This window comes from Papio anubis, chromosome 2 (assembly GCF_008728515.1).
Source record: "Papio anubis isolate 15944 chromosome 2, Panubis1.0, whole genome shotgun sequence".
Lineage (NCBI taxonomy): Eukaryota > Metazoa > Chordata > Mammalia > Primates > Cercopithecidae > Papio > Papio anubis.
In genome coordinates, this window is record NC_044977.1 from 180588906 (window position 1) to 180608521 (window position 19616).

The following is a 19616-nucleotide window of genomic DNA, read 5'->3' on the forward strand; positions in this document are numbered from 1 at the left end:
GTACTGAACTCGGTTGACTGGAATTTGTTTAGGAAAGCATGAAGTCAAATGGAAGCTAGTCATGACTGGATTCATCTTTTGGTAAAGAGCCAAGAGGAGACCCCCAAATCCTGGAGGTTCTTGCTTAACACTGTCCCTAATAAGACATAACTTTATGAGTCTTCTCCTTAGAGGCAGTCCTAGGGTAAGAGTGGTTATTCCTGTGAGCCTTGTAGATACTTTGGAATCAGGAAAATTAGTAGTTGATTGCTAATTAATTCAGTATTTAATGAATTTAAGTACGTAGGCAATGAGGCCACACCAGCAAATAAGATACAGACCTGTTTTCAAAAAGTAAATACAACATTTTTGTCTGCCGTGGTTGTAAGCATGACTATGGTGACAAATATTCATAGGCTTAGCTTCTAGCTCTGTTGTATGTTAACTGTGTGAACTTGGGTCAAGTTATGAAAACTCTAAGAACTCTCAAAACTCCTGATCTGTTTTAACATGAAAGTAAAGGTATCTAATTGAATTGTTGTGAAACTAAAATGTAATGTGACATCCAAAGAATGTAGCCCAAAGCTGGATTTCAACAAGTGGTAAATAGAAGTATTTAAACATGGGTATAGTATGTTCTGTAACAAAAGAATGTCTATGTGCTGGGGATACCTAGAGACAGTGAAAATTCTGTCTGGTCTGGGAATTATAATAAAATGACTCTTTAAAGTCAATGAGTCTTAATATTTTCTTACGTCTACTTTTCTTTTTCTTTCTTTTTTTTTTTTTTTTTTCAGATGGAGTCTCACTCTGTCACCCAGGCTAGAGTGCAGTGGCACAATCTGGGCTCACTGTAACCTCTGCCTCCCAGGTTCAAGCAATTCTCCCACCTTAGACTCCTAAGTAGCTGGGATTACAAGTGTACACCACCACGCCTGGCTAATTTTTGTATTTTTAGTAGAGACGGGGTTGTACTATGCTGGCCAGGCAGGTTGTGAACTCCTGACCTCAGCTGATCCGCCCGCCTTGGCCTCCCAAAGTGCGGGGATTACAGACATGAGCCACCGCGCCCAGCCTCACATCTACTTTTTAAGATCAACTGTCAAATCTTTGCCACGTGGAATTTCTGGTTGAATTACATTTGGTAGTGGGTATGAGAGCTAGTATGTGAGTGAAGTCTTGAGTCTAGAGACTTCCAAAACATTCATAGGCCTCTATATTTCTGTCCCACTCTTGCCCTGAAATAGGAGGAAACATCTTTCCTTGACATTAGCCTCTGCTTCACACATTGATTCAATTTTTTCCATGCTTTTTGGCATATCTCATTTAATTTTCACAATTCTGAAAGGTAGAAATTTTACATTTTTTACAGGTATGAAAGAGTGACTTTGTAATCAGAGCTCAGGGTTGTGGACTGTCCATGAAATGAGGAGGGTAAATGCAACTGTATTTCTTCAGTTGATTTTTTTTTTTGGACAGAGTCTCGCTCTGTCACCCAGGCTGAAGTGCAGTGGCACGATCTCGGCTCACTGCAACCTCCACCTCCCAGATTCAAGTGATTCTCCTGCCTCAGCCTCCTGAGTAGCTGGGATTACAGATGCCCACCACCATACCTGGCTAATTTTTGTATTTTTAGTAGAGACGGGGTTTCAGCATACTGGGCAGGCTGGTCTCGAACTCCTGACCTCGTGATCCACCTGCCTTGGCCTCCCAAAGTGTTGGGATTACAGGCGTGAACCACTGCGCCTGGCCTCAGTTGATTTTTAATGTCACTGGGGCAGCTGTAGGTTTGTGCCTGTGACGGGAAGTCAGGTCCCATGACAAGACTCCCTCTTTGTAAGAGTAGCAGGGATGGCCATGATGGAACCTGACTTCATGTTGTGTCACTGATAATCTTGATCTTCTACTGCACAGTCTCCTCTTGACACAGAGAAGCCCAGAGTGCAGAGTTCTGGAGCTTATGTGAATAGTGGTGTGTTCTCGCGCTTGGTGGTGTGAGGATCTCTGGGAACTGTGCAAAGTCCTTCACAACTCAGGCATCCTTTCCTTGCTTTCTTTTCAGCTGAGCATGAATAGCCTGCACATAAAATACCCTTTTATGTTAAAATGTCATACTACAACCAACATATGCAACACTTTTTGTCTCCTGGAAATAGGACATTCCCCGCCCCCCCCCCCCCCAAAAAAAAAAGTCTGTGATGAGCTGGTATAATCAGGGATTTGGAGATGAATGAAAGTGCTATATTATGCATGTTTTCTAATATATTATTTACATTTCACTGAGTGCTTAGTGTGCCCCAGGCTCTTGGATTGTAAAGAGATGAAGAAGATACAATACTTGCCCTCAAAATCTCAGTCTATTTCTCAATAAGCAAAAGACAATTTAGGTTGAACCATATAGAAATGCTGATATCTGATGACTTTTTTTTTAAAAAAAGAATTTTTATTATTTTTATGTACGGAAACCTCAACAGTATACATTTAACCAAGTTTAGCAGAAGTTCTCTAGCTTTTGCTTTTTGCAGCTTGGCAATGTGAATCACAGATTTTGGGCGGGGTACATGCCTCCCCAGTGATGATAAATCTTATACCTGTATGACTTTTGATTTCCAAAACCAAATAGACATTGCTTGAGATTCAATGTGCTACATGTAAGAACCAAGGTAGGGAAGTAATTACAGATCTGTGGTTCACAGTAGTAACACTGAGTCCTTATTATATGCTGAGAGCTTTATATAAACCACTTAATTTGTATAACAACTAGCAGAAGTGAACACTAGAGTTGTTCCCATTTCGAAGTGAGTAAACTGAGATTTAGGAAGAGCAAGTTTGTCTAATGGCAGGTGTCAGAGCCAGAGTTTCACACACATCTGTCTTACTGCAAATCATTTGGTCTCTCTGAGCCTCAGTCTTATTACCTGTAAAACAAGAGGAAGGACACAATTCCTCCCTTCATTATTTTGCAGTCAAATTAAACTTTATTGAGAAATAGCATTAGTTTATATAGCACATCTAAATCCTCAAAAATCTATATGTAATTAAGGCATAAGAAAAGCACACTTTTTGAGGAAAATAAATATTTCACTTGTGGGGAAAAAACCCTATATATAAACATACAAACTCTAATTTTATTTTTGGTTGGTTAGAAGAAGAATGATTCATGGTATTAAGTAGGGGTAAAAAATTCAGAGGCCTCATGCTGTAGAGCAAGTTTGCTAACAATAGCAAATGGACTGATCGATAGCAAATCAATTTTAGAGAGCTCGCTCATGGAGAATATTGATATCTAACTTGGTCAGTTCTCCTGTGAGATAAATAGGCACCTGTCTCTGTGTGATGAAAACCACACACAAGAGCTGGGGTAATGATTCTAAACAATTAATTGGCTTATTATCGAGGCTTAATGGATTGGTTCAATACATTCACACAAAGCCATCAAGAGAATTACGCTAGCAGTTTCCTTGTAGCTGCCATCAAAATATATGACAGGATATAGGGGTTTTAAATTATTATTACTTTTTACAGCATTCTGCGTCCATCATTTACATTATAAATTGGGCCTATTTGAAAGCCATTGACTAAGTCTTTAGCTTTGTTTCAAATAACAAACGTGGTACACATTGTGGCATCTTAGTTACTAGGGAACATGATATAGCTGCTTAAATTATAAATGAAGCCATCAAAACTGTTTGATTCTTACGTTCATACAAAATATTTATAATGCAAGGGTTTATGTCAGAGGTATGAGAAAGACCCTGTGATGCAGTTTAACCTAGCCACTGGAAAAACATAGGTATTTTCTTCATGGGAAAGAAATGTTGGAAGAGAAATATAATGTTTGCAAACACTCGCTGTCAGAGAATAATCTGCCCTAGATATAGATTTTTTAAAATTGCCAAACAAAATATTTCTTTGAGAAGCCACAAACAGATGTAGAGGGAAAACACGATTCAGTGAAAATTTATTGATTACTCAGTATGTGCAAGTATTTCATACACATTATGTCATTAATCCTTAAAGCAAATGTTTGAAGCGACATATGCCATATGAAGGGTGAGGTAAGTGTTTTAAATAGTTTGTGAGGCACACCCAGGGTCATATGACGATTAGATGGGAAAAGGATATGATCAAACTTGCCTTTTGATTTCAGTTTCTTTTTTCTTCTTTCATGATTATTGTGTATATTACTGTTAATTCAGCTCGTTGAAAGGGGGATGCAAACCTATGGAAAGAAGCCATTAGGTTGCCCATGTGGGAATAAGAAAATAGGAAACTCATTTTGTGTTAAGGTTAGAGTTTGTGTCAAAACCACAGTACTTTCCTCCCAGTAGAGTCCCCAGATCTAGTACTCAAGTATCTAAATGACCAGGCTAGCAGGAAGTTTTACCTATCCCCATTCAAAAGCCCTGTCTTATTTTACATACCTCTGTGAGATTACTAGTGCCTTGGAATGGTGGTGGTCCAGGGTAGTGCTGACTCTAACTGTGGGTATCGCATTTAGATATAAACTGCTTGGCAAGTGCTAGTACCCTAGACAATTTGAGGGAAGCCCAAAGCAGCAGGCCTCTTGGATGCAGAATCATACCCTGCTCTGAGCACTGGACTTGGTCCAGAGAGAACCACACCCAGGTCTTACTTGAAATCCCAAAGGCATAGCCCTTTTAGTCACCTTTCCTGGGTTTCAGGATATGTTCTGGGTGGGAGATCTCATTTTCAAGCATGAGGCTAACAGAGTTGCCATTTTCTGTTGATTTCCACTTCTGTGGAGGAAGTCTTTGACGGATATTCATCTCACTTATTTTATGTTACACACTAATTTCAAAGTTTCACCTCTATTAAATCATATTCACAGGCACATTCCCAAGAAATTCAGGTCAGAACAGGTTTCTCCTTAGCTGACTGACTTGGTAAAGGGGAAAGCTCATGGATCCTTCTGCTGTCATGGTAATAAGTAATTATGCTGATGTAATTAATCAAGATTTTTTGGCCTATGGAAAAAGAGATACAAGTAAACATAAATGAAATAAAAACTATGATATAAAATTTGAAGTAGAACTATCTCATGATATACTGATCGTTTTGTCTTATCTCATTCTTAACCTGTCCACTAATCTGTCTAGGCTTTTATAATCGCCTAGAATCAATGACAACCAAGTAGTAATGAGCACCCCTAGGGTGCAGATTGTGGCATCTAAGCATAATGGAAGCAGCACTCTCCAGATATGATTGATTCCAGGTTTTGGAAAGAAAATACACAAGGTGAGTTTTAGCATTTTATTATAATAGAAAACTAAAAACTAACAAAGACAAATGAGATCATTTAAAACAAAATAGGTGCCAACTTAAGGGAGCTCCTACTGGCCCAAGATGAAACAATTTGATCTTCAAAATGAATAATGATTGCAATGGAATGAAGCACATAAAATATATAAAAATCTTAGTTTCTAATAATACTAAAAAATCAAAGATTGATTTTTTAAAAATCTCATCGGTCATCATAAGAGTTTTCTAAAGCACAAACTGATTACTTTTGGATTTTATTATTAAGGCAAAATAAGCATTCATCCAGACTCTTCTATATGAACTGTATTTCAGATTCATGACACAGTTTATGAGGAAGACTTCCTTAGAGAAGTATTGCTACTAGGACTTGCAGAAAGAATGATAGAATTAGAGAAATTAGACTTTTGCAGTTCTTTTTTTTTTTTAACCTTTATTGGTTTATATTTGATAAATAAAACTTGTATATATTTGAAACAAACAGTGTAACAGTTTGAGATATGTAAACATTGTTAAATAATTGACACAATCAAGCTATTAACACATGCATCACCTTGAATAATTACCACCTTTTTGTAGTGAGGATGATTTATTCTCATTACATTTCAAGTGTAAAATACAATATTGTCAACATACATTAGGTCCCCAGAACTTATCTTAAAGGAAGTTTGTGCCTTTTGACCACCATCTTTCTATTATGCCCCTCCAACCCCCTAGCAACCACCATTCTGCTCTCTGCTTTCATGAGTTTGAGTATTTAGATTCCACATATAAGAAAGATCATACAGTACTTGTCGTTTTGTGTCTGCTTATTAAACTTAACATAATGTCCTTCAAATTTATTCAAGTTGTTGCAAATGGCAGGATTTCCTTATTTTATTACTCAATTTTGTATCTCTATAGAAAGTTGCAGAGATACAAAATGAAATATTCTATTCTTTCTCTCTCTGAGTGTGTGTGTATGTGTGTAAACTATCAAAACTGTTTGATTCTTATATTCATGAGAATCATAGATCACTCTCTCTCTCATATTTTCTTTATTCATTTATACACTGACAGACACTTAGATTATTTCCATACCTTGGCTACAGTAAATAATGCTGCAATGAACATGACAGTACAGATACCATTTCAAGATACTGATTTCATTTCCATTGGATATATATCTGGAAGTGTGATTGTTGGATTCTATAGTAGTTATATTTTAAATTTTGGGGTCTCTCCATATGTTTTCCATATGGCTCTGTCAATTTGCATTCTCACCAACAGTGTACAAGTGTTCTCTTTTTTCCCACATCCTCACCAGTCCTTGTTATATTTCATGCTTTTTAAAAATTATGCTCAATCAAACATGTTTGAGGTGATATTTCATTATGGTTTTGATTTGCATTTCCCCAATGATTAGTGATGTTGAGAACATTTTCATATATCTTTTGGCCATTATATGTATTCTTTGGGAAAGTGTCTGTTTATATCCTTTGGTTAGTTCTTTAATGCTGTTTGATTTTTTCTATTGAGTTGTATAAGTTCTTTATACATTTTGGTTATTAACCTCTTATTGGATTCATGGCTTGCAAATATTTTCTTCCATTCCGTAGGTTGCCTTTTCATTTTGTTGACTGTTTCCTTTGATGTGTAGAAGCTTTTTAGTTTTATGTAGTCTTATTTATTTTTGCTTTTGTTGCCTGTGCTTTTGGTATCCTATCCAAAAATTTATTGCCAAGGCCACCAACAACGTATTTTCCCATAAGTTTTCTTCGATGGATTTTATGACCCTAAGTTTTATATTTAATTGTTTAATTCATTTTAAGTTGATTTTGTGTATGGTGCAAGATAAGGGCCTAATTTCATTCTTTTGCATGTAGACATATGGATTGTCTATGTATTGACAATTTCTAACACTATGTATTGACAAGACTATCTTTTCCACTTTGTGTATTATTGACACTTTTATTGAAAATTAGTCGACCATATCTGTGTAGGTTTATTTCTGGGTTCTCTATTCTGTTCATAGGTCTATGAGGCTGTTATGTAAGCACCATGTTTTGATTAAATAGCCTTGAAAAAGAATATAAAATCAGAAAGTATGATGTCTTTAAACTTTAACTATTTAGTTTTATTTTTTGGTTCCATACAAATTTTATGATTCTTTTTTCTATTTCCATGAAAACATCATTATAATTTTGATAGAATTTGCATTGAATCTATAGATTACTTTGGGTATTATGGACAGTTTAACAATATTAACTTATGTAATCCATGTATATGGGATATCTTTATTTTTATTTGTGTCATCTTAAATTTATTTCATGGATGATTTGTAGTTTTCAGTGTACACATCTTTCATCTCCTTGGCTAAACTTATTTCTAAATATTTTATTCTTTTGGTGCTATTACATATGGGATTGTTTTCTTAATTTATCTTTCAGTTAGTTTGTTATTGTGCATAAGAACACAACTGATTTTGGCATGTTGCTTTTGTACCCTGAAACTTTATTTAATTTGTTTATTATTTCTAACAATTTTTTGGTGGAGTCCTTAGGGTTTTCTCTCTATAAAATTATAGGCAAACAGAGAATTTTACTTATTGCTTTCCAGTTTGGATGCCTTTTTTTCTTGCCAAATTGCTTTGACTAGAGCTTTCGGTATTCTGTTGAATAAAAGTAGCAAGAGTGAGCATCCTTGTCTTGTTCCTCATCTTAGATGAAAAGCTTTCATCTTAGATGAAAAGTCACTTTTCATCTTTGAGTATGATGTTAGCTGTGAGCTCGTATGTATGGCCTTTATTATGTTGAGGTGCATTTATTGCATACCTAGTTCATTGACATGTTTTTTTTTTTTTTTAATCTTGAAAGAATATTGAATTTTGTCAAATGCTTTTTCTGCATCTAGGGAGATGATTTCATGATTTTGTCCATTATTCTGCTAATGAGATATATGATATTTAATGATTCATGTATATTGAGCCACCCTTGCATTCTAGGGAGTACTTGATCATGGAGAATGATCCTTTTAATGTGCTGTTAAATTTGGTTTGCTAGTATTTTGTCAAGCATTTTTGCATCTATGTTTATTAGGGATACTAGCTTGTAATTTTCTCTTCTTGTAGTATCTCTGTCTGGCTTTGGTATGAGGATAGTCTAGGTCTTAGAATAAGCTCAGAGTCTTCCCTCCTCTACATATATTTTAAAATAGTTTGAGAAGGATTGGTATTAATTCTTTAAATGTTTAGAATTCACCTATGAAGGCATCTGGTCCTGGTCTTTTCCTTGTTGGGAAGTTTTTGAATACTGCTTCAATTTTTTCTTCTTAACATTTATTTTAAGTTCAGGGGGTACATGTGCAGGAGGTTCAGGTTTCTTACAGAGGTAAATGTATGTCATCAGAGTTTGTTATACAGATTATTTTATTACCCAGGTATTAAGCTTAGTATCCATTAATTATATTTCCTAGTACTTTCCCTCCTTTCACCCTCCACCTTCCAGTAGGCCTTAGTGTGTGTTGTTCCCCTCTATGTGTCCCTGTGTTCTCATAATTTAGCTCCCACATACAAGTGAGAACATGCCATATTTGTTTTTTTGGTCCTGCACTAGTTTGCTAAGGTAATGGCCTGCAGCTCTATCCATGTCCTTGCAAAGGACATAATCTCATTTTTTATGGCTGCATAGTATTCCATGGTATACACATACCACATTTTCTTTATCTAGTCTATCATTGATGGGCATTTAAGTGGATTCCATATCTTCACTATTGTGAATAATGCAGAAATTAACATATGCATGCATGTATCTTTATAATGCAATGATTTACATTCCTTTGGGTATATACCCAGTAATGGAATTGCTAGGTCAAATGGTAGTTCTGTCTTTAGTTTACTGAGGAATTGCTCCACTACCTTTCACAGTAGTTGAACTCATTTACACTCCCAATAGTGTATAAGTGTTCATTTTTCTCTACAACCTCACCAGCATCTGTTATTTTTGACCTTTTACTAGGAGCCATTCTAACTGGTATAAGGTGATATCTTCTTGTGGTTTTTATTTGCATTTCTTTAATAATCTGTGATGTTGAGCTTTTTATCATATGATTGTTAGCCACAGGTATGTCTTCTCTTGAGAAGTGTCTGTTCCTGTCCTTTGTCCACTTTTTAATGGGGTGTTTGTTTTTTTCTTGTAAACTTGTTTGACTTCCTTACAGATGCTGAATATTAGACCTCTGTCAAACGTATAGTTTGCAAAAATTTTCCCCCATTTTGTAGGTTGCCTGTTTACTCTGTTGATAACTTTTTTTGCTGTGCAGAAGTTCTTTAGTTTAATTAGATCCCATTTGCCCATTTTTGCTTTTGTTGATATTGTCATGAAATCTTTGCCAGTTCCTGTGTCCAAAATGCTATTTCCTAGGTTATTTTTCGGTGTGTTTATAGTTTTGAATTTTACATTCAAGTCTTTTATTCATCTTCAGTTTATTTTTGTGTGTGGTATAAGGAAGGGGCCCAGTTTCAGTTTTCTGCCTATGGTTAGCCAGTTCTCCCAGCACCATTTATTGAATAGGGAATCCTTTCCCCATTGCTTGTTTTTGTCAGGTTTGTCAAAGATCAGATAGTTGTAGGGGTATGGTCTTGTTTCTGGGTTCTCTATTCTGTTCCATTGGTCTGCATGCCTGTTCTTGTACAAGTTCCATGCTGTATTGGATTGTAGCCCTGTAGTATAGTTTGAAGTTGGGTAGCATAATGCCTTCAGCTTTGTTCTTTTTGCATAGGGTTGCTTTGGCTATTTGTGCTCTTTTTTGGTTTCATATGAATTTTAACATAGTTTTCTCAAGTTCTATGAAGAATGTCATTGGTAGTTTAATGGGAATAACATTGAATCTGTACATTGCTTTGTGTAGTATGGCCATGTTTGTGATATTAATTCTTTGTATCCGTGAGCATAGAATGTTTTTTTCATTTGTTTGTGTCATCTCTTATTTCATTGAGCAGTGGTTTGTAGCTCTCCTTGTAGAGAACTTCTACCTCCCCTGCTGGCTGTATCCCTAGGTATTTTATTCTTTTTGTGGCAATTGTGAATGGGAGTTCATTCATGATTTGGCGCTCAGTTTGACTGTTGATGTACAGGAGTGCTAGTCATTTTTGCACATTGATTTTTGTATCCTGATACTTCCCTGAAGTTGCTAAGAAGCTTTTGGGCTGAGAATAGGGTTTTCTAGATATAGGATCATGTTATCTGCAAACAGGGATAGTTTGATTTCCTTTTTCCTATTTGAAAGTCCTTTATTTATTGTCTTTGTTTCATTGTCCTGGCCAGAGTTTCCAATACTATGTTATATAGGAGTGTTAAGAGAGGACATTCTTGTCTTCTCCTGTGATATGGTTTGGCTCTGTGTCCCCACCCAAATCTCATGTCGAGCTGTAATCCCCAGGTGCTGGAGGAGGGGCCTAGTGGGAGGTGACTGAAGCATGGGGCCAGACTTTCCCCTTGCTTTTCTCATGATAGAGTTCTCATAAGATCTTGGTTGGAACTGTGTAGCATTTCCCCCTTTTCTCTCTCTTACTTCTGCTGCCATATGAAGGTGCTTGCTTCCTCTTTCCCTTCTGCCATGATTGTAAGTTTCCCAATGCCTCTCCAGAAGCAGAATCCTGTATACCCCCAGATTCAAAAGCCAATTAGGCCTCTTTTCTTCGTAAATTACCGAGTCTCAGGTACTTCTTTGCAGCAGTGTGAGGACAAACTAATACATACCAGTTTTCTAAGGGGAATGCTTCCAGCTTTTGCCCATTCAGTATGATGTTGCTTGAATTTGTCACATGCTACTCTTATTATTTTGAGTTACGTTCCTTCAATACCTAGTTTATTGAGAGTTCTTAACGTAAAGGGAATTTGAATTTTATCAAAAGTCTTTCTATGTCTACTGAGATAATTACATGGTTTTTATCTTTAGTCCTGTTCATGTGATGAATCATGTTTATTTATTTGCATATGTTGAACCAACCTTGCATCCTGGGGATGAAGCCTACTTGAGCATGGTGGATAAGTTTTTTGATGTGCTACTGGATTTAGTTTGCCAGTAGTTTATTGAGGATTTTTGTATTGATGTTCATCAAAAATATTGGCCTGAAGAGTTATTTTTTTTTTGTTATATCTCTGCCAGGTTTTGGTATCAGGATGATGTTGGCCTCATAAAATGTGTTAGGAAAGATTCTGTCTTTTTCAATTTTTTTGAATAGTTTCAGTAGAAATGGTAGCAGCTTTTCTTTATGCATCTGGTATCATTCATCTATGAATCTGTCTAATCCTGAGCTTTTTTTTTCATTTTGTAGGCTATTTATTACTGCCTCAGTTTCAGAGCTTGTTATTGGTTCATTCAGGGATTCAATTTCTTCCTGGTTCAGTCTTAAGAGCGTGTATGTGTCCAGGATTTTATCCATTTCTTCTAGATTTTCTAGTTTATGTGCACAGAGGTGTTTGTAGTATTCTTTGATGGTTGGTTGTATTTCTGTGGGGTCAGTGGTGACATCCCCATTATCATTTCTGATTATGTCTATTTGAATCTTCTATTTTTTCTTCTTTATTAGTCTAGCTGGCAGTCTGTTTTATTATTTTTTCCAAAAATCCAGTTCCTGGATTAGTTTGTCTTTTCTATCATTTTTAGTGCTCTATGTCCAGTTTCTCTCTGATTTTGGTTATTTCTTGTCTTCTGCTAGCTTTGGGATTTGATTGTTCTTGGTCCATTGGTTCTTTTACATGTGGTGTTAGGTTGCTGACTTGAGATCATTCTAACTTTTTGATGTTGGCATTCAGTGCTATGAATTTTCCTCTTAACGTTGCCTTATCTGTGTTGCAGAGACTATGGTATGTTGTATGTTTGTTCTCATTGGTTTCAAAGAGCTTCTGGATTTTTGCCTTAATTTCATTATTTACCCAAAAGTCATTCAGGAGCAGTTTATTAGGTTTTCATGTAATTGTGTGGTTTTGAGTGAATTTATTAGACTTGAGATCTAATTTTATTGTGCTGTGGTCAGAGATAGTTTGTTATATTTTCAGATCTTTTGCGTTTGCTGAGGAGTGTTTTACTTCCAATTATATGATTGATTTTAGAGTAGTTGCCATGTGGCAATGAGAAGAATGTATATTCTTTTGTTTTGGGGTGGAGAGTTCTGTAGATACCTATCAGGTCCATTTGATCCAGAGCTGATTTCAGGTGTTGAATATCTTTGATAATTTTCTGTCTTGATGATCTGTCTAATATTGTCAGTGGGTTGTTATAGTTTCCCACTATTATTCTGGGGGAGTCTAAGGTTTTTTGAATGAGTCCTCTAAGAACTCATTTTATGAAGCTGGGTGCTCCTGCTTTGGGTGCGTATATATTTAGGATAGTTAGCTCTTCTTGTTGAATTGAACCCTTTACCATTATATAATGCCCTTCTTTGTCTTTTTTGATCTTTGTTGGTTTAAAGTCTCTTTTGTCAGAAAGCAGAATTGCAACCCTTGCTTTTTTTCTGTTTTCCATTTACTTGGTAAATTTTCCTGCATCCCTTTATTTTGAGCTTATGTGTGTCATTGCATGTGAGATGGGCCTCTTGAAGACAGCATACCAGTGGATCTTGGTTCTATATCCAGCTTGTCACTCTATATCTTTTAACTGAGGCATTTAGTCCATTTACATTTAAGCTTAGTATTGTTATATGTGGATTTGATCTTGTCAACATGGTGCTAGCTGGTTATTTTGCAGAATTGTTTATGTGGTTGCTTCATAGTGTCACTGGTCTTTGTATTTCAATGTTTTTGCAGTGGCTGGTAATGATTTTTCCTTTCCAAATGAGTGCTTTCTTCAGGCAGTGCTTTTCTTTTAAGGCAGATCTGGTGGTAATGAATTCCCTCAGCATTTGCTTGTCTAAAACAAATCTTATTTCTCCTTTGTTTATGAGGCTTAGTTGGGCCCTATATGACATTTTGGGTTGGAATTTCTTTTAAGAATGTTGAATATTGACCTCCAATCTCTTCTGGCTTGTAGAGTTCCTGCTGGGAGGTGTGCTGTTAGTCTGATGGGACTTCCTTTGTAGGTGTCCTGTCCTTTCTCTCTGAGTGCCCTTAGCATATTTTCTTTCATTTCAACCCTGGAGAATCTAATGATTATGTGTCTTGGTGATTATCTTTTCATGGAGTATCTTAATGGAGTTCTCTGCATTTCCTGAATTTGAATGTTGGCTTATCTAGCTAGGATGGGTTAGTTCTCATGGATGATATCCTGAAATATATTTTCCAAATTGTTTCCATTCTTCCCATCTGTTTCAGGTGCACCAATCAGTCATATATTCAGTCTTTTTACATGATCCCATTTTTTTTGGAGGCTTTGTTTATTCTTTTTCATTCTTTTTCTCTATTCTTGTGTGCTTGTCTCATTTCAGAAAGATTGTCTTCAAGCTCTGAGATTCTTTCCTCCACTTGGTCTATTCTGCTATTAATGCATGCAATTGCATTGTGACATTCTTGTAGTGTGTTTTTCAGCTCTATCAGGTTGGTTATGTTCTTTTCTATACTGGCTATTTTGTCTGTCAGCACCTGCAAAGTTTTATCATGGCTTTTAGCTTCCTTAGCATTTTACAATATGCTCCTTTAGCCCCATAAAGGTCGTTTTTGTCCACAAATAATTCTTCTTCTGTTATTTTAGCCATCTCAGCCTCAACCTCAGCCTCTTGCCGGAGAGGTGGATACTGTCGTTTGAAGGAAAGAGGACACTCTGGCTTTTTGAGTTTTCAGTGTTCTTGCACTGATACTTCCTCATTTTTCTGGCCTTATCTACCTTCAGTCTTTGAGGTTGTTGACCTTTGGATGGGGTTTTCTTTTTTTCCTCTTAACAGTCTGGCCACTTTTCTATAGCGCTGTGGTGGTTTGGTGGTAGTCTATACTCACGTTGGGTTTTCCAATACCTGGATGTATCACCAGTGAAGGCTGCAAAAAGTGAAGACGACAGCCTGCCCCTTCCTCTAGCAGTTCCATCTCAGGGGGCTACAAAGCTATTGCTGGCCTGAATGCTCCTGTAGGAGGTGGCTAGCGACCCCAGTTGGGAGGTCTCACACAATCAGGAGAAATGAGACTGGGGACATGCTTAAAGAAGCTGTCTAGCCATGCTTTCATAGAGCTACTGTGCTGTGCTGGGGTACCTCTTCTGACCCTGGTCAGGTTGGGCTCTCTAAAGCCTGGAGGCTGGAACAGTAGCAAAAAAGGCAGTACATTCCTCCCTCTAGGAGCTCTGTCTCAGGAAATTTTCAAATCTTTGTTGGCCAGAGAACATAGGCAGGAATGGCTGGAGGTGCTGGTCGGGAAGTCCTGCCAAGTGAGGAGAAACAGATCAGGGTCCTGCTCAAGGAAGCAGTCTGGCCATGCTTTTGTAGAGCAGCTGTGCTGTGCTGGCATACTGCTTCTGCCCCAGTTGGCTTGGGCTTTCCAAAGGCCGCAGACTGGAGCATCTAAGTTGCCCAAACAGCAAAGATGGTGGCTTGCCCATCCCTCTGGAAACTCTGTCCGAGGGAGAAATTAAATCTCTGTTGGGCCAGAGAAAAAGGGCAGGAGTGGCTGGAGGCTCCAGCTGGGAGGTCCCACCCAGTGAGTAGGACTGAATTGGGGACCTGCTTAGTGAAGCAGTCTGGCCACATTTTGGTAGGGCAACTGTGCTGTACTGGGGATCCCTTCCACCCCTGGTTAGTTTGGATTATCCAAAGCCCATAGACTAGAACTGCTCAGTCACCCAAACAGCAACAATGGCAGCTCACCCTACTCCCCAGGCTCTCCATCCAGTTCCAGGTAGGCTCAACACTGTTGATGGGGGCTGGATGGACTTCCAATTCAGTGGGTCTTATCCTATGAGGTGCCATGGAAGTGGGGCCTACAGACATGCTGATCAACCCTCTGGATTCAACCCCCTTCCTAGGGAATGTGCAGAAATCCAACCTTCCACCTTGCCTGAGTTACAGTCACCTTTGCTGGAAAGCCCAGAACCAGAGTATGTAAAGCTCCTGGGTCTTCATGTGATCCTAAACAGCTGCTCTGCTGAGACTCCACACAGTTCTGTGTCAGACCACAGGCCGTGGTGGATTGGGTTCTGTAGGGAATCTCCTGACCCAAAGGTTGCAAAGATCTGTGGGAGAAGTGTGGTTTCCCAGGGTTGCAAATTTACTCACTGCCTCCCTGGGTGGGGGTAGGTCCCCTTGGCTCTATGCTACTCCCGGGGGAGCCATCGCCCTGCCCTGCTTTTCTTCCTTCTCTGTGGGTTGAACTGTTTCCTTGATGAGTCCCAATGTGAGTACCTGGATGTTTCAGTTGAAGGTGCTGTATTTACTTGCTCTTTTCATTCCTCTCCATGAGAACAATGCACTGTAGTTGCTTCTAGTTGTCCATCTTGGCTCCCTCCCCAGACATTCTTCTGCTTCAATTTCTTTACTCATTATTAGTCTGTTCTGCTTTAATCTCTTTATTCATTATTGGTCTGTTCAGATTTTCTATTTCATTATTATTCAGTCTTGACAGGTTACATTTTTAAAGAAATGTATTCTTTTCTACTAGGTTATCTATCTTGGTGTATAATTGTTCATAGTAGCCTGTTATAATCCTTTAAAATTCTGTGACATCAGTCATAATGTCTCCTCTTTCATATCTGATTTCATTTATTTAAGTTTTCTGTCTTTACCTTCATCAGTCTAGCAAAAGTTTTGTCACTTTTCTTTATTTTTTTGAAAAACAATGCATAGTTTTATTTATTGATGCATATTTAGGGAGTATATGTGATATGTTATTACATGCATAGATTGTGTAAGAATTAAGTTAGAGAATTTAGGGTATCCATCACCTCAAATATTTTTTATTTTTATGTGTTAGGAATATTTTAAGTCCTCTTTTCTGGCTACTTTGTAACATACAATGCATTGTTGTTAACTGTAATCACCTTAATATGCTTTTGAATATTTTAACTTATTTCTTCTATCTAATTGTAGATTTGTACCCTTAACCAACCTCTTTTTATCCCCCTTTCTAACCCAAAAACTCTTCCCAGTCTCTAGTATCTACCTTTCTACTCTGTACCTCCATGAGATCAAAATTTTTAGCTTTCACAAGTGGAAATGTGATATTTTTCTCTGTTTGTCTGCCTTATTTCACTTAATATAATAAACTCCAGTTCCATCCATGTGGCTTCAAATGACAGGATTATATCCTTTTTTGCAGCTGAATAGCATTTCATTGTGTATATATACTACATTTAAAAAAGTTATTCATCCGTTGAGGGATACATGTTGATTCCTTATTTTGGGTATTGTGAACAGTGTTGCAATAAATATGGAAGTGCAGATATCTCTTTGATGTACTGACTTTCTCTCTTTAGGATAAATAATACTGGAATTGCTGGATTGTATAGTAGTTCTATTTTTAGTTTTTTGAGAAATCTCAATTTACATCCCCACTAACAATGTGTAACAGATCCCTTTCCTCCATTTGATAACTAAAATTTTCTTTTTGGAAATCCAAGTAAATCCAGAAACATTTTAATGTTGACATGACTAAAAACTAATAGGAAAAATTTGAAATTCCTTTTTATCAACATGTAGAGCTGAAATTTTAATACTTGGAGAATGTGATGTGAAAATGGGATCCTAAAGGGTTTCCTCGTGTTTTCATTGCTTCTCTTTTAGAGAAAATTGAAAGCATTCACCATCACTGAATAAAAATAATTATAAAATACTATTACTAATGAAAGCCTTGAGTTCACTAATATTGTAATCTTCTGTAGGGAGAGTTATTGAGGGTATTGAAGATTTTTTTAATGTTTCTAATCTCTGATTCAAGTGACACACATGAACTGAAAATATAAGCTTTCAGGGCACATTTTGATTGAAATGAATAATACCACTTGCTGCTAGAACCAGATGTATTGAAAAAAGAAAATAAGACTACCTGCCTTCTATAGCCATTAAAGCAAAATTTATTGTTCTGTTTAAACAAGTTTGTGTTTTATTTTGCACCACCACACCTCTGCATATTTAAAATACTACATCCTTTTGTCCACTTTTTAATGGGATTGTTTTCTTAATGTTGAGTTTTTTTGAGTTTTTAAAAATGTATGCTGAATACTAATCCCTTGTCAGTAGCATAGTTTGTGAATATTTTCCCCATTCAACAGGTTGTCTCTTCACTTTGTTGATTGTTTCCTTTACTTTGCAGAAACTTTTTAGTTTAATATAGCTCCATTTATCCATTTTTGCTTTTGTTATCTGTGCTTTTGAGATATTAGTCATAAAATCTTTGCCTAGACCAAAGTCTTGAAGTGTTTCCCTTAGATTTTCTTCTAGTAGTTTAATAGTTTTGGATCTTACATTTGAGTCTTTAATCTATTTTGAATCGATTTTTGTATATAGTGAGAGATGAGAGTGTAGTTTTATTCTTTGATATATGCAGATTGAGTTTTCCCAGCACCACTCGTTGAAAAGGGTGTTCCTTCTCCAATGTATGTTCTTGGTGCCTTTGTCAAAAATCAGTAGGTTGTAAAGACACGGATTTATTTCTGGACTCTATTCTGTTCCACTGGTCTATGTATCTGTTTTTATAACAATATCATGCAGTTTTGGTTACTATAGCTTTGTAATATATTTCAAAATCAGGTAGTGTGATGCCTCCAACTTTATTCTTCTTGTTGAAAATTGCATTGGCTATTTGGGCTCTTTTTCATTGTTCCACATGAATTTTAGATTTTTTTTTTCTCTTTATGTGAAAAATGACAATGGTATTTTGATAAGAATTGCATTGGATCTGTGGATTGCTTTGGGTATCATGGTAATTTTAACAACATTAATCCTTCTGATTCATAAGCATGGGATGTCTCTCCATTTGCTTGGATCCGCTTCAGTTTTTTAAATCAGTATTTTATAGTTTTCCTCATTGAGATGTTTAACCTCCTTTGTTAAATTTAGTGTTAGGTGTTTCATTTTTTAGTATCTATTGTAAATGAGATTGCCTTCTTTATTTTTAGTTCATTAGTAGTATATGGAAACAGTATTGATTTTTGTATGTTGATTTTGTATCCTGCAACTTTACTGAATTGTTTATCAGTTCTAAGAGGTTTTATTTTGGTAGAGTCTTTTGGTTTTTCTAAATATAATATGATATCATGTGCAAAGAGGAACAATTTAACTTCTTCATTTCCAATTTAGATGCCTTTTATTTCTTTATTTTGCCCAACTGCTCTGGCTAAAATTTCTGGTACTATGGTGGATAGTAGTGGTGAAAGTGAGTATCTTGTCTTATTCCAGGTCTTAAGGAAACGTTTCTCGGCTTTTCATCATTCAGTATCATGTTGTCCATGAGTTTGTCACATATAGCCCTTAGTATGTTGAGATATGTTCCTTTATTTTATTTTACTTTAAGTTCTGGAATGCATGTACTGAATTTGTTACATAGGTATACATGTGCCATGGTGGCTTGCTGCAGCCGTCAACCCATTATCTAGGTTTTAAGCCCCACATGCGTTAGGTATTTGTTTAATGCTCTCCCTCCCCTTGTCCCCCACACCCTGACAAGCCCTGGTATGTGATGTTCCTCTCCCTGTGTTCCATGTACTCTCATTGCTCAACTCCCATATATGAATGAGAACATGTGGTGTTTGGTTTTCTGTTCCTGTGTTAGTTTGCTGAGAATGATGGTTTCCAGCTTCATCCATGTCCCTGCAAAAGACATGAACTCATTCTTTTTTATGGCTGTATAGTATTCTATAGTGTATATGTGCCACATTCTCTTCATCCAGTCTATCATTGATGGGCATTTGGGTTAGTTCCAACTCTTTGCTATTGTAAGTAGTGTTACAATAAACATACATGTGCATGTGTCTTTACAGTAGAATGATTTATAATCCTACCTTTTACACACCACAGTTAGCACCTATATGTACCACTTAGGGGCCTGGTGACAGATCCACCTGACTTGGCTTAGCCCCCCCATGCTCACTAATCTGAGCATGCTGTCTGAATTATAGGCCACCATGCCTGGCTCAACTTTTGAAGTCCTGAGACTGTTTTACTTAATAAGCCCAGGCTAACTTCCCTGAGGATGAGACTATGTGTAGAGAAAGACCCATCTGACAGCTGCATCATTCACCAGACAGGTGATGAGGCCATCTTGGACCATCTGTTTTTGCTAAAGCTACCAGCTGACTGCTACCACATAAAGGACCCCAGGCAACATTTGCAGAAGAACCACTCACCTGAGCCCAGGCAAAATTGTTGACCTATAGCATATAGAGCTAATAAATTACTCTTGTTTTTAAGCCACTAAATTTAGGAGTGGTCACTATACAGTAGGAGATTGCTAAAGCAGAGT